Raw genomic sequence first — 14,858 nt, forward strand, 5'->3', positions numbered from 1 at the left:
AGCATTCTAGGTGCCAGGGATGCAGCAATGAACGAAACAGGCCAGATTCTGTGCTCCAGTGGAGTTGATATTCTAGTGGGGTAGATGGCCAGAAAGCAAATTAGTAAAAACTATATAGTATGTCCTTAAGGAATAGTAATTACTACAGAGAAAACTAAAGTAGAAAAAGGAAAAGTCATGTGCAGTGGGGGCTCCAGTTTTAAGTAGGGTGGTCGAGTAGAGCCTCACTGAGAAAGTGGTATTTGAGTAAAGACCCAAAGGAAGCAAGCCTGGTGGCTACCTGGGAAGCAGCTTTCCAGGCAGAGGGAACAGCAAAAACAAAGGCCGCAGGCAGAGTGTGCCAGCATGTTTAAGGAACAGTGAGAAGACTGGTGTGGCTGGAGCAGGGGAGGTGTTGGGAAAGATTCTGGCTTTTTTTCCTGAATGATATGAAATGTCACTGGAGGGTTTTGGGGACAGTGGCTGGGATTTCCCATTCCATTTGGGTAGACCATGGTGTTTGAATTAAAAGCATCTTTCAGGATATTCGGTGTTAGCTTGAGGTCATTGTAGCTAAGATCATGTGCATTGTTATCCCCAGCTCCAGAGGAACTCTGATTTAGTTCAGAGGGATTAGGCCTTATGACGGAAGTAGCATCGGCCTGAAGGTTTTAATGCCTATGTTCCTACCTCCCAGGCTTAGTTATTAGCCGAGTTAATAGTTATTAAGTTGTTTGTTATTAAAGTCACTATTAGCTGAGTGACCTTAAGTAAATGACTTTGCTTATCTTTTTTGAACCTTAGTGACCTCATATTTCAATGAAAGATAGTTGATAAGTAAGGTATTTTTCAGCTGTAGATTTACATGATTTTAATAGTGATACCAAACTAACTAAAATGAAGGGATAGCCATTTTAACACTGGGTTATCAGTCAGAAAGCAAAAAATATATTCCTCCGTTGGATCGTAAACTCCTTGAAGGCATGAATGAACTATGTCTTATTCGTTTTTGTATCCCCTGAAGTATCTAGAAAGTGCTTTTATTTATTCAGAAATTACTTGAGTATCAATCGTGATAAATGCAAAGGATGTAAAGATTAGCAAGACAGATATAGTTGCTGCCTTTGTAAAACATTTTAAGCAAGCAATTACAATATAGCACAGTGTAATATATATGAAAATATTAGAACCACAAGGGTACACAAGAGGGATACTTAGCAAGGATTTGAAAAGTCAGAGAAAACGTACTCTTCTCCTTTTTTAAAATTGTGGTAAAATATACATAACATAAAATTTACCATTTTTAAGTGTACAGTTCATTGTCATTAAGTATATTGATGTGGCGCAGCCATTACCACTATCCATTTCCCGAGCTTCTTTATCCCAAATGGAAACTCTACCCATTAAACAATAACTTTTCTATTCCTCCCTTCCCCCAGCCCCTGGTAACCACTATTCTACTTGTTCTCTCCATGAATTTGACTACTATAGGTACCTGATATAAGTGGAATCATATAATAGTCATCCTTTTGTGTCTGCCGTATTTTACTTAGAATAATGTTTCCAAGGTTCATCCGTGTCATACTAGTATATATCAGAATTTCATTCTTTTTTTAAGGCTGAATAATACTCCATTGCATATATACACCGCATTTTATCCCTTCATCTTACTCTTGCCTTTATATTTAGATAACTATATAGTTTCTCCCTTCAGTCTCATTATCCTCCTGAAAAAAAAAATCCTCACTTCTTTTGGTGGATTATCTAAAGTTATAGTTTCTACAGAATGGCCATCATCAAAAAATCTACAAACAATAAATGCTGGAGAGGGTGTAGAGAAAAGGGAACCCTCTTGCACTGTTGGTGCAAATGTAAATTGGTACAGGTATGGAGAACAGTATGGAGAACATTATGGAGATTCCTTAAAAAACTAAAAATAGAACTACCATATGACCCAGCAATCCCACTCCAGGCATATACCCTGAGAAAACCATAATTCAAAAAGAGTCATGTACCTACACTTTCTTTCCATGGGTCAGAGCAAAGAGCCAGAGGTACTTACTATTCCTCCTGGTATTTGTCCCCAAGTGGCTTGCATATTCCCAGAGATTTCTGGAAAACACTGTAATTTTAGAATATGTTTTTTTTTAATATTAGTAATATACTCTCTTTTTTTTTGCGGTATGCGGGCCTCTCACTATTGTGGCCTCTCCCGTTGCAGAGCACAGGCTCCAGACGCGCAGGCTCAGCGGCCATGGCTCACGGGCCCAGCCGCTCCACAGCATGTGGGATCCTCCCGGACCGGGGCACGAACCCGTGTCCCCTGCATCGGCAGGCGGACTCTCAACCACTGCGCCACCAGGGAAGCCCATACTCTTTTTTTTTTTAATTAAAAAAAAAAAAAGAGTCATGTACTACAATGTTCATTGCAGCTCTATTTACAATAACCAGGACATAGAAGCAACCTTAAGTGTCCATCGACAGATGAATGGATAAAGAAGATGTGGCACATATATACAATGAAATATTACTCAACCATAAAAAGAAACAAAATTGAGTTATTTGTAGTGAGGTGGATGGACTTAGAGTCGGTCATACAGAGCAAAGTCAGTCAGAAAGAGAAAACCAAATACCGTGTGCTAACACATATGTATGGAATCTAAAAAAAAAAAAAAAAAGTTCTGAAGAAGCTAGGGGCAGGTAAGCTGGGACGAAGTGAGAGAATGGCATGGACATATATACACTATCAAACGTAAAGTAGATAGCTAGTGGGAAGCAGCCACGTAGCACAGGGAGATCAGCTCCGTGGCATGTGGGATCTTCCCGGACCGGGGCACGAACCCAGGTCCCCTGCATCGGCAGGCAGACTCTCAACCACTGCGCCACCAGGGAAGCCCAGGAATGCTATTTTTTTTTTTTTTTTTTTTTTTTTGGTGGTACGTGGGCCTCTCACTGTTGTGGCCTCTCCCATTGCGGAGCACAGGCTCCAGACGCGCAGGCTCAGCGGCCATGGCTCATGGGCCCAGGTGCTCCGCGGCATGTGGGATCCTCCCGGACCCGGGCACGAACCCGTGTCCCCTGCATCAGCAGGCAGACTCTCAACCACTGCGCCACCAGGGAAGCCCGAGGAATGCTATTTTTAAAACTTCATCATATATTCCTATAATCTCCCTGCTGTTCATGACTGTGTCTTTAATACTTTCCTCATGTTTTCTAAAAATTTCTGATTGTGTAGAGAAAATTTCACTGCCATATCCCCAGAGCCTAGAAAAAAATCTGGCACTTGATATATATATGTGAAATGTAATGAATGAACTTCACTTTCTAGAATTGCCTTATCCTTACAAGTTCTATATGCTTGTAGAATCCTTAACCATGCAATCATGCCTTACTTTTGTTTAAGTGTTTAAAAAATTTGTTTATTATAAGCTTACATATTTGACTGTGACCTACCTCTTTTCTCAGTATAAAAACTTTGTGGGGAATTCCCTGGCAGTCCAGTGGTTAGGACTCCGCAGTTTCACTGCAAGGGGCTGAGGTTCCATCCCTGGTTGAGGAACTAGGATCCCACAAGCCGCCTGCATGGGGCGGCCAGAAAACAACCCACAAAAAAACCCCCACCAACTTTGTGAAATTATTATTTTCTGCCAAGTTTCCTGATACATTCATGTCACCAATAAATTATTCTTTATTGTTTAGAATTAAGTACACAATAATAGGACACATCCTTTTTGAGAGACAAAAATGTCATCAAGCATAGTCAATAATTTTATTGAATGCTTTTAGCAAATAGTAGGTTATTTGAAATAGTCCATCATTAACTGAATCTTGTTTCTGTGCCAAACAGTGTGAGAAAGCATTTTATCTTCTGGTAGACTGTAGTATATTTTTCACATTTAACAATAGTGGGAGACAACCATAGCCTATTTTCCAGTCTTCACAATGTCTGCTAATGCAACCCACGATCCAATGTTAATTTCTATTCATATTTATACTCTAATCGGATGTTAATTATTATACCATAGTTTTCTGGTTAAAGTGAAATTTACTAGTATAATAAATCTTAGGGAATTTCTTGAGTTTAAAATTAGTAAGTATTGTTAGATTGAATTGGCTCTAAGATAATAATAAAATTGGCTCTAAGATAATAAAATAGAAACAAGAGTGTAAGAAAAGTTCCATAGGCTTAGCTAAACTCCCTGGGTAGCTAGAAATTTTCAGGTTTTATTTGTATTTACCTTGAGATTTTTGATGCTGTTAAATAGTTCTCCTTTTCTGTTACATATTCAGACTAAACTGTTACTTTGTTTTTGGTTTTCCAAAAGAGTTTATATGAATACAACACTTTATGTGAATAACAGCATTAAAGCTTTTGATCTCTACTTGTAAAGAAAGAGAATGGTCATTATATTGGTGTGATTTATCTGAAGGTCACTTATCTAACAGTCTCAACTAGTTACAATGTAATGGGAACCTGGAAGTGGCTTATATTTGAAGGGCTAAAATAGATTTCACAAAATCCACGTGTTAAATTATTCCAGTGAATAATGTGAAGCATTAGTCTTACTCTTTCATTGCACTTCTTTTATTTTAGACACAATTTTAACACACTTGGCAATTTGTCTTCCTAGTCAATGGTAGATTAACAAACAGCAGATTAGAAAAGGAGATGTTGGAAGCTACTCATTGGCAGACCATCCTGACATCAGCAAGAAATATAAGCTAATTCTGCGGATGAACAAACAGGAAAACTATTAAAGGCAGATACACACACACACACACACACACACACAAACCCCCCCCCCCCCCCCCCCCCCGCAGTACTCAGGAATCCATGTGGCAGAGCTCACCATCCTTATAGACTTTAAAATAGCCCTTGAGGACATTAGCGCTGCATAGTAATTGAGATTCATAATGATGACTAAGTCAATAAAGGTTTAATATGTTCTACAGGTTTTTTAAATGAATCAAGGGAGCACATTATCCATTTAATAAAGGTTTCCATTCAGAATGGCTAAACTAACACATTTTGACAATTAAAGAGAGTAAAACTCAGTTCTGTGGGAAATGAATGTTTTGGTCTCACATCTTCCTCAGTGATGCCTAGTAATCACGGGGATAGTGCATTCTTCTGGGAGGGCCCAGGTGGTATACTTTCAGAGTATGTCTAGACATAGTCTAAGTCCAAGCTTGAATTCTGTAGAGAAGTAGAGAGCATACAGTATTTTGGTCTTCTTAGAAGGAGATGAGTAAGAGTTTGTTTATTTAAAAATATCTTTGAATGAGTTGATTCAATGGTGTTAGTCACCATGGAAATGACTTAAATTAAAAATCAAGTTGTTGAAAACAGCATGTTCATGCTGAGTGACATTCCTGATTCACTCAGTATGGCAAGTATTCTTTAATAGTCCACATAAGGAGTAGTTTAAGGTCCAAAAAATTTTGGGAGGATGAAGGGAGAATCACAAAGAAGCTCTTTTGTATATTTTAAACTACCATTTATATATTTTACATAGATGGTTATCCTGTTTTTCTAGAAGTGCTAATTAGCATACTTAAATTGAGTTACGATGGAAAGACACTTTCCTGCATTTTGAGGAGATTGATTTTACTGGGAAACAAACTATTTTCTAGTTAATTTTCTGAGACTTCAATACTTGAACATTTGTTTCTTTCTGTCTGAAGGAATGTTACTGGATTCTGTTTTCTGATTAGAGAAGTAAAATGGCCTTTTATCCTTTTTTTCCCCCTTATTCTCCTAACCCAAATGGTAACTGACTTTATACTACAGCCTTTTAAAAAATAACCCAATTGCATCACTATTCTAATGTCCCTTTTATTTTCGTCCTTACCTTCCTTCTATCTGTAAAATCTTAGCATTGCATGGAACCTTAGAGGTCACTTAATGCAAGGACCCACTTAATGGAAGAACCCTTTCTCTGGCATCCATGACAGATGGTCATTCAGCTTCTGACTGAATATTTCCAGTGATAATAAGCTCGCCATTCCCAAGAAGATCATTAAATTATTAGATATCTCGAATTATTAGGAATTTCTTCCTTTTATTTTGAAATGAAAACTGCGTCTTTGTAATTTCCACTGACTAATCTGAGTTTTGCTCTTAGGAATCACATAGAATGTGGCAGCTCTTGAAATTTGTGAGGGCAACAATCACTTCCCTGTTCTCTGTTCTCTTTTTCTAGGTTAAGCATCCTAATACCTTTCAATTATTTACCTTATGACGTGGTTTCAAATTCCATCATTATGTTATATCTCTTCTTTGGACAGATTCTGGTTTCTTTAAAACAGGGGTCCCCAAACCGCCAGGCTGTGGACCGATTGCAGTCCCCGTCCTGTTAGGAAACGGGCTGCACAGCAGGAGGTGAGTGGTGGGCAAGAGAGGGAAGCTTCATCTGCCGCTCCCCGCCGCTCCCCATCGCTCCCCATCACTCGCATTACCGCCTGAACCATATCCTTCCGCCCTCCACCCCCCACCACCACCCCATCCCCGCCTCGTCTGTGGAAAAATTGTCTTCCACGAAACCGGCCCCTAGTGCCAAAAAGGTTGGGGACCGCTGCTTTAAAATAAACTGCCCAGAGCTGAATGTAAGATTTAAAATGTAATATAACGAATGAGAACTGAGCGATTGTTACTTTCCATGATCTTCTGGATGGAGAGCGTAGCCCAGGAGGTCAGGGACTATGTTTGTCTTTCTCACTGTTGTAGCCCTACTGCTTACCATATTGCCTAGAACACTGTAACATTCTCAGAAAATACATGTTGAAGAGTCAAATGAGTGCTTTGGTCACTATAAGTCTAGCAATGCAGCTAAAGATTGTTAGCTGTTTTAGAATTTTATCTCTGTTGGAGTGTGTTCACTCAAGACCTTAACATTCTTTTCTTATGAACTGTTGTCAAATTGAATAACATCCATCCTGTATATGTATAATTGATATGGTTAAACCTAAGTTATTCTTTTTCCTTATATTTATCCATTTACTGAACAAATATTTATTGAATATCTACAGTGTTCTGTGCTAGATACTAGGTTCTGTGCTAGGTAGCAGCACAAGTTCAGTTCTAAGTACTAGGTATACCATGGAAGGGAAAACAGTCCTTCTGTTATGGATATTGCAGTGCGGTTGGAGGTGGTGGATTGGGGAAGACAGACACTGACAGGTAAACAACAAGTATGTTCATATACATTGAGAGAAGTACTGTGAAGGAAATAAATAGGTACTGGGTAGAGAACTGGGGAAGGGACTTATGGGGAGACTTATGTAGATATTAGGGCAGTCACGGAAGGTTGTTTTGAGGAGGAATTATTCAAGCTGAATCTTGAGGTATAAGAAGAAACCAGCCTTATTGCAGGGGGTGGGGGTGTATTCCAGTCCAAGGAAATGGCATGCACAAATGACTTAAGCCAGGAGAACACTTGGTTAGTATGACTATAGGATAGAGGCTAGGAGGAAAGTGGAACAAGGTGAGGGTGTTGAGAGCATACAAGGAGAAGTGAAAGAGGCTTGCACAAACATGGTAGTGGTATAGAAGGTGAAAAGTAGACTGATTCTAATTCTATTTTGGAGGTTATAGGATTAACAGATGGATTTGATTGGGAAGCGAAATGAAGGCTGAGCCAAGGATGACAGGTTTCTTGTTAGAGCTACTAGATGGTATGATTAAGCCAGTTAATGGGATAGGAAAAAGAGAATCAAGAGTTTAATTTTGGGCATGTATTGAGATGCCTGTGAGGTATCCGTCTCTCTTCCCTTCTCTTTTCTACTTTGGTTCTATTGCTAGACCTCTTTTACTAAGCCATTTATCAGAGTGGGTCAAGGAAGTATGTTATAAAAATACCTTTGGGCTCAGACATGAAATTGACTGTGTTATTGAGAAACATGCTAATGAGAATAAGCTAGAGAAACTAAGGGCAACAGTAGCTCTTAAACCTTGGTTGCAAGGCTTTTCAAGTTTCTCTGCCCAGTATTGGTTTCAGCTTCCCTAGGGATTCCCATTGTGAATTTATTCACTGATAACCTGAATTTACCCAGTTGTTTGTTGAGTTTCTCTCTGCTTCTAGTCTGTCCTGCCTTCACTTTGTTTACCCACTTCCCTGTTTAAAAACCTTCAGTGGTTCTCCACTGCCTTCAGGATAAAGTCTGATTATTTAGCATGATATTCAAGTCCTTTCATAATCTGTTTTTTTTGCCTGTCTTTCCCTGTCTCCCCATTCCATCTTCACATACACTCCATGGGAAGAGAAATATGTACATGAATTGGGGACTTGAAATTGGTGGGAATAGAGGTGGTCTTGGCCAGATTGAAAGCCTGTCCATAAATTCTTAACAGATAGGAGTTTCCTCTCCCCCTCCCCCTCCTCCTTTTTGAAGTGTAGTTAATTTACAATATTGTGTTAGTTTCAGGTGTACAGCAAAGTGATTCAGTTATATATATATATATATTTTTTTCTTCAGCTTATTTTCCATTATAGGTTATTAAAAGATATTGAATATAGTTCCCTGTGTTATACAGTAAATCCTTCTTGCTTATCTATTTTTTTGTATAGTAATTTGTATCTGTTAATCCAGTACTCCTAATTTATCCCTCTCTCACTTCCCTTTTACCCCTTTGGTAACCATAAGTTTGTTTTCTTTGTCCATGGGTCTGTTTCTGTTTTGTATATAGGTTTATTTGTATTATTTTTTAGATTCCACATATAAGTGATATAATATTTGTCTTTCTCTGTCTGACTTACTTCCCTTAGTATGATATTCTCTAGGGCCATCCATGTTGCTGCAATATTTCATTCTTTTAATGGCTGAGTAATAGTCCATTGTATATTTATACCACATCTTCTTAAACCAATTGTCTCTTGATGGGCACTTGTGTTGTTTCCATGTCTTAGCTATTGTAAATAGTGCTGCTATGAACATTAGGGTACATGTATCTTTTCAAATTAGAGTTTCTGTCTTTTCTGGATAGATGCCCAGGAGTGGAATTGCTGGATCATATGGTAGCTCTATTTTTAGTTTTTTAAGGAACATCTATACTGTTTTCCATAGTGGCTGCACCAATTTACATTCCCACCAACAGTGTAGGAGGGTTCCAGTTAGGGTTTTCTTTAGCAGAGAACAGTGGGGTAGAAATACCAAGATTTGGAAAGACAGACACTATACTGGGAATTTACAATAGAATCACCAGCTTGTAGTATATTAATAGTTTCATTAAAACATGGGCTTACTTCTGTGATCTGAGGCAAAAATTTTAACCTCCCAGAACGTGTTTATTGATATTTATCTGGGAAATGAAAACACCTGCCTTATAGACTCGTTCTAACATAACATGGTAAAGTGTGTAGAATAATGTATGGTGTTTAGTAGGTACTTAATAAAAGTAGCTACTATTATTATTTCAGTTAGAATTAATTTTAAATGGCAACTAATCTAACCTTATTTCCTTCTACTTCCCTTTTGTAGCCCTATATCACCCAGTCTGGACTACTTGCTAATTCTTGAATAGCTACAGTATTGTACTAATGCCAGTTCAGTCCCTTATCTGGAATTTCATTTGTTCTTTGCACTTTAGGTTGTTTTGTATTGACATCTTATACTCATCCTTCAAAGCATAACTTAAAAAGCGACCTTTCCACATGGCCTTTTGTGATCACTCTAGTTGAAAGTACTTACTTTGTACTTCTCTAGTGCTTAACTGGTTCCACGTATGAGGCCCTGTCTGATTAAGCACCGGGTACTGCCTTGTGTTTTAGTAATTTGTATATATGTCTTATCTCCTTAAGAATTGTATATTATCCTTTTTGGGTCCCTCTCAAATAGCTGAGCCAAAACCTTATACATGATTAGCACCCAGTAAACACTGATAGATGTTCAGTGAGCTAATTTGAGGAGTATTACCAATAATTAAATTATTAAATTTTATCCCTAAATGGTGATTGTAAGGGAAATTTTCTTAGTGGTGCCAAACTGTAGTGTTTTTTTTTTTTTTTTTTGCGGTATGCGGGCCTCTCACTGTTGCGGCCTCTCCCGTTGCGGAGCACAGGCTCCGGACGCGCAGGCTCAGCGGCCATGGCTCACGGGCCCAGCCGCTCCGCCGCATGTGGGATCTTCCCGGACTGGGGCACGAACCCGTATCCCCTGCATCGGCAGGCGGACTCTCAACCACTGCGCCACCAGGGAAGCCCGTAGTGTTTGTTTTTTTTTTAACCGAGTTTTCCACTTAAACATTAGTGGATAACTGACGATAGTAATGTTAGAAAGAGATACAAAAAAGTTGAAAGATATCATCTGGCCCTTGCAATCTGCTCAGTATCAGGTTTTTAAAGCTCTGATTTGCCTGAAGTCAACAGATGTACACTGTTAAAACAAGTGTATCTTTGATACCAGATGGGGTATAATTCCTAGGGTTTGGAGGATTAGGATTGAGATGGAATGGGAACTCATCACTTTGTCTTCATGGCTGTGCTGATTTTTTTTTTTTTAAATCAGAAGACCTCTTTCTGACATTAAGTAAATAGATACCTCCTTTTGGATTTTGGATCCAGAATGAAAAATAGTCTCATTTACAAAGGAAGGGCCTGCTTGTAGAGCATTTATCCTGTCTTTGCTGCTTGACTTCTTTGTGCCTTTTTTTCTGGTTACCCATCCTATCTTTTGTAAGGTGGAGAACTTGGCTGCATGTGTAACAGATTTGTCAGGATGAGTTTATTTGAGCTTTTAGTAAATGGCCCATAGGATTTTTTTCTTTTTGCTATTTATTTTTTGCTTATTTCTGATCAGTCTCAGAGTTAACTGGGGATACTTGCCTGATTTATCAGTTTCATTTTTTATATCCCCCACCCACCCCACCTCCTTTTGCTCTTGTGACTCTTACTAAATGCATTGCTACCCATGTGTGCATGGCTGGAAAGAACATACGTGAAAACTGCCCTTAATAATTCATTTTTATCTGTTTTTCCTTGCATAGACTGAATTGTAGCATCTCTGCTGAATCTGCATTGTCTTATTTCCTGGTTGTTTTCTTGCATTTATACCTGAGGTTGGTTTCTATATGTTCTGGGAGAATTTGTTTGCCCTTCTGCTTGTTCCTTATATTGTGTTCTCATCTCTTTTTCACTTGTATTCAGCTTGTTTTTTACATATGTCCAGTTATGTGGCAAAATGTATTGGTTTTGCACTGATAGATGTTATTCTTTAATTCTTAATTCATATGACTGGATCATTCCTTCCTAAATGTGGCAAAGAGAGCATATCAATAGAGATACACAGAAACTGACTCTAGGCAAGTGTCACGGCTGCATAGACAACTTGAAATTGCCACAGATCTGTGGTTAAAATTTTCAATTAACTTTTGATTAAGCACCAAATGAGTTCTAAAAAAATGTTAATCGTCAGCTTCCACATTTAATAATATGTTGCATTCTTTGCTTCGTTCATTTTTTAAAAATTTATTTTATTTATTATTGTTATTAAAACTTTTGGCTATGTTGGGTCTTTGTTGCTGTGTGCGGGCTTTCTCTAGTTGTGGTGAGCGGGGGCTACCCTTTGTTGCAGTGCGTGGGCTTCTGACTGCAGTGGCTTCTCTTGTTGCGGAGCATGGGATCTAGGTGCACAGGCCTCAGTAGGTGTGGCACACAGGCTCGGTTGTTGTGGCTCTTGGGCTCTAGAGCGCAGGCTCAGTAGTTGTGACCCATGGGCTTAGTTGCTCCACAGCATGTGGGATCTTCCCAGACCAGGGCTCAAACCCGTGTCCCCTGAATTGACAGACGGATTCTTAACCACTGAGCCACCAGGGAAGCCCATGCTTCATTCATTAATTCAGCAAGCATTTGTTGAGCATTTGTGTGTCAAGTATTTCTCACTGTTCATGTTTCACTTTCTGAAAGTAGCTTTTTGCCATCTTTGTTTCTCAGGCATTTTGAGTATGTTTCCAAAGAAATAATGATTTTCTCTGCCTTGCTACTCAAAGTGTGGTCAGTGGGCCGGCAGCAGTGGCAACATCCGGGAGCTTGTTAGAAATGCAGAGTCTCAGGCCCCATTCCAGACCTGCAGAATAAGAATCTATATTTTAACAAGATTACTGGGTGATTCGATGCACATTAAAATTTAACAAGCATTCATATAGCATACAGATTGTTACCATCTGTGTGTGTGTATTTTTTAAAACAACTGAGTACTCATTCAGCTACTTTCTTGGAGATGACACCCTTTCATGTGAAAGCAATTATAGGAATATCCTTAGAAGATCTTTTTTCTTTTTTCAATGATAAGAAAATATTGAAAACACAAGAAAAATACTCTTTATTTACTGAAAGGTACAAGTACAAGATTGTTAGAAGTAAGGTTTGAGTGATTTTCATATCTGCTAAAATGTTCCCAAATGATTTGTAACTTTTTTATGGATCTTTATGAGACCTTGTTGTAAAGTCTGTTGTATAGGAAAATTTTAATATAGAAATGGTTTCTGTGTCTTTTCAGGAAGGTGAATAATAAAGTCATATCCGAAATCCATGGAAAATAGTGCTCAGTTCTCAGCCTGTCCTCTGTTTATTTTTGCAAAGGAAGTATGAAGTAAATTGGTGCTCTCAAATCAAATCATTACTCTTTTAGAATAGCTGGTGGTTTGATATCCAAGTTTTCTTTCTGGGTCAAGTTTGATTACTTAGAGATTAAAGAAAAAGAATTTTGGAAAAATCAATTGCCTACTCCTAATATAAGGAGGAATTGAAAACAAGCTTATTTCTTTTAAGTACAAGTGTACCTCACTCAAGGGTAGCAAATTCAGAATGTGTATTGGTTGGTAAATGTTTAAGTGATGTTATAAAGACTTAATTGATTATTTTATTTGCGCAGAATAACTTTGATGACTTAATAGATGAGACTAGAAAATATGCTTTCGTAAATATTTTTATTGCTTAAAATATTTTTAATGCTCAAAATAAAATAATTTAAGTAGATCAGCAGTAAGAGCTCACATAAAGGCTTTTCCTTTTATTAATATACCTTTATTTATTTCAATACCACTTATAGTGGTTTGTTACCTACTAGCAGTGTGACCTTGGGCCAATTACTTTCTGAGTTTCAGTTTCCTCAACTATGAGGTTAAGCAATTCCTCTTTCCCTTTCAGGGTTGTTGAAAGGCTTAATTTAAATAATGTAGATAATATCCCTTACCCGGGGCCTGACACGGAAATAGCTCTCAGTACTATTAACTTCCTTCCGTTGTTTTCACTGTTTTGTTCCATTTACACATAATTATTTAGATTTCACTCATATTGTAAATAAGAGTTCTCTTAAATTTTCTTTCATTATACTGGTTAAAGTTTAATCAAGAATATAAACTCCATGATGACAGAGACCTTATTTGTTTTGTTTTGTTTACTGTTGTATCCCAGGCACCTAGCATAGGACCTATGCATTTGAAGTAAATTTACTCGAATAATTTAGAGAACACCTTTGCAGTTTTTATTTGTCAGGTATATTCAATTGAAATTAATTTATTCAACAGACTTTTATTAATACATATAATGTGCCAGGGACCATTCTGTCCTCATGGAACTTACATTTTAGCTGGGGGAATGGAAGACAATAAACCAGTAAACAAAAAAGTTAACATATTCGTAAATAATAATAAGTACAGTAGGTGCTGTGAGGCCATCTGGAGGAGTAAGGGCCATTATTTTAGATAGGGTGTGTATGGGAGGGCTTTCTAAAGAGGTGACATCTGAGCAGACGTAGTAATGAGGAGAGGGCCATCTTTCAAATATCTAGGAGAAGAACATCATAGGCTGAGAGAACAGCAAGTGTAAAGGGCCTGAGGAGGGAATGAGCTACATATGGTTCATTAATTCGGATTGTTAACATCCAAATGAAATTACTTCATCTAAATAGTATGGAGCAGAAGCAGAGACAATGTAAATGCTGCTTTTTGAGTGGAGTACTTTTAGGTATAGCAGTGACTCAAAGTATAAGGCCATCAGTAGTCAAATTGCTCAAAAGTTCCCTTGTGTGTTGGTTATCCTTTAGTAAACTAGGTGTGACATTGCTCTTTGCCATTATTATGTGGCTTAACTAATAATACTGGGATTTTTGAGATCAGGAGGCTAGAAACCAACAAGTTTGAAATATGTGAGGTCTACAGCCTGCCTTCTCCTCTCTTATACTTGAATCAACATTTGCTTTCTAAATTTTTCTTCTCTATTTTGTTTCTTTTTCTCTATTATTTCTCTGGTTTCCTCTGTTGTAATAGTTCACTGCTACTCTTAAAAATGATGAGCATTTAAAATCATATTTGTCAGAAGGAAGAAAGGTCTTAAAGAACTTAAAGTTGTATTCTTCTGCAAGAGGCTGTAATTTACTGTTGTAACACGAAAACCTAAGGAATTCTTTTGTGATTATTTTAACTGTATACTTGTCATTGCTGTTGTCAAGTCTGATAACAAATGAACAGAATTCTACATTTCTGTTCTTAATATGAAGTCTATGCATTCTGAGAAATATAAAGAAATAGAATAATAAAGAGTTGGGGAACCTTTTAATCCCATTATCTCTTGGGGTGCAGAGAATTTTGCATATAATTCCTGCAAATCTAGCACCTGAAGACTGATACCCTCAAAGGACAGTGTATAAATAACATCTTTTTTTTAGGAAGGATAAAAATGTATTTGCTATGTCCAGTTCTGAGCTTTGAATTTAAAATATGATACATTTCACTAAGGTGGCTTCAGAGGGTACTATTTTAAGCTAATTTCTCTATGTCATAACTTTAGCAAGTCAAGGCATTAATAATTTATCCAGGATGTATAGGTAAGATATTTTTGTGCTTTAATGGAAAGTCTTATGTTTAATGGGCTGGAGTACTGTCT

General features: G+C 37.8%; 1 protein-coding gene across 3 annotated transcripts in view; it reads left to right on the plus strand.

Annotated features, from left to right (window-relative positions):
- The window catches only part of EPB41 (erythrocyte membrane protein band 4.1), a 203,729-nt gene that overhangs the window by 64,185 nt on the left and 124,686 nt on the right, over positions 1-14,858 (plus strand). The gene's annotated exons all lie outside the window — the stretch shown is intronic.

The sequence above is a fragment of the Phocoena sinus genome, chromosome 1 (assembly GCF_008692025.1).
Source record: "Phocoena sinus isolate mPhoSin1 chromosome 1, mPhoSin1.pri, whole genome shotgun sequence".
NCBI classification, from domain to species: domain Eukaryota; kingdom Metazoa; phylum Chordata; class Mammalia; order Artiodactyla; family Phocoenidae; genus Phocoena; species Phocoena sinus.